This window comes from Psammomys obesus, unplaced genomic scaffold (assembly GCF_907164565.1).
Source record: "Psammomys obesus unplaced genomic scaffold, mPsaObe1.curated_primary_1811, whole genome shotgun sequence".
Lineage (NCBI taxonomy): Eukaryota > Metazoa > Chordata > Mammalia > Rodentia > Muridae > Psammomys > Psammomys obesus.
Genome location: NW_026592118.1, coordinates 7,379,682 through 7,380,823, shown reverse-complemented (window position 1 = coordinate 7,380,823; position 1,142 = coordinate 7,379,682). Strand labels below are relative to the sequence as shown.

Below are 1,142 nucleotides of genomic sequence, written 5' to 3'. Positions count from 1 at the left end.
GGTACCAGGTGGCATCACCAGTTACTCACATCAGGCTGGTTCTCACTGCCCTGGAGTCTCCTGTTCCGCCTCTTCCTAGTGTGCCCGCATCCTTCTGTTTCTCTTTCTCTTCCATTTCTCCACCACTTACTTGCTCCTCTTAGTGGTACCCAGGATTTCTGAGTGTCTGGGGTTGTCTCAGGAGTGGCCTCAGAAGTGCTAGGTCCCACTTGTGTATTATGGCACCAGGCAGGGGTCATCTCAGACATGTTCTGTTCCACCAGGACTGTGTGGTGCCAGACTGGTGGTCATCTCAGGCTCGCTCCCTCTCTGGCCCCATGACATCTGTCTGGTGTCATCTTGGGCTCGCTCTTCACCAGGGCCTGCTTGTGTGGCTCCGTGTGAAGGTCTTCTGTCTCAGATTCACTCCTGCCTGGAGGTCCATATCCCCAGGCAGAACTCTTCTAGTCCTTTTCTTGCCTCCTGCCTTAGTAGCCTGGCTGGGCCTGTGCAGCGCTGGACTAGTGATAGTGTCTGGTTTACTTTTTAGCAGGACTATTCGGCTACTAATCATTCAGATGGCCACAGGTCGCAACCCTGAGTGTAGACAGCATCTCCTCTCTGCCACCTACTGACACACATGTGAAGACGTATTTATTTCTATTTTATGTGCATGGCTGTTTTGCCTACATGTTTGTCTATGCACCACTATGTGTTCAGTGCTCACGGGGACCATAAAAGAGTGTCAGATTTCCTTAGGACTGGAACATGTGGTTGTCAGCTGCCATGTGGTGCTGGCAAGCCTGGGTCCTCTGGGGGAACAGAGTCATCTCTGAACTACTGAGTCATCTCCCCAGCTACATGTTCTGATGGACATGTAGGCTGCTTCAGTGTCTTGGCTGTTGTAAACAGTTCAGTAATAAGCATGGTTATGCAAGCATCTCTATTGTATGCTAGCAGCAGTCCTTCAGATATGGACCAGGAGTGATGGGCCTGCATCATCAGCTTGTTGTGGATTAAGGAACCTCAGTGCCGATATCCACAGAGCTTTACCAGTTTATAGTTACACCAGTGTTTTGTAAGGAATTCTCTTCTCCATATACTTCTATTATTTGTTGCCTTCTGATTTCTTGTTACTGGTCTTTCTGACTAGGGAGAGGGAG

General features: G+C 49.6%; 1 pseudogene; it reads right to left on the bottom strand.

The window, feature by feature from the left end:
- Positions 1 to 533: 533 nt before the first annotated feature.
- Positions 534 to 655, bottom strand: LOC129681147 (small nucleolar RNA SNORA17; annotated as a pseudogene).
- Between the last annotated feature and the right edge of the window lie 487 nt (positions 656 to 1,142).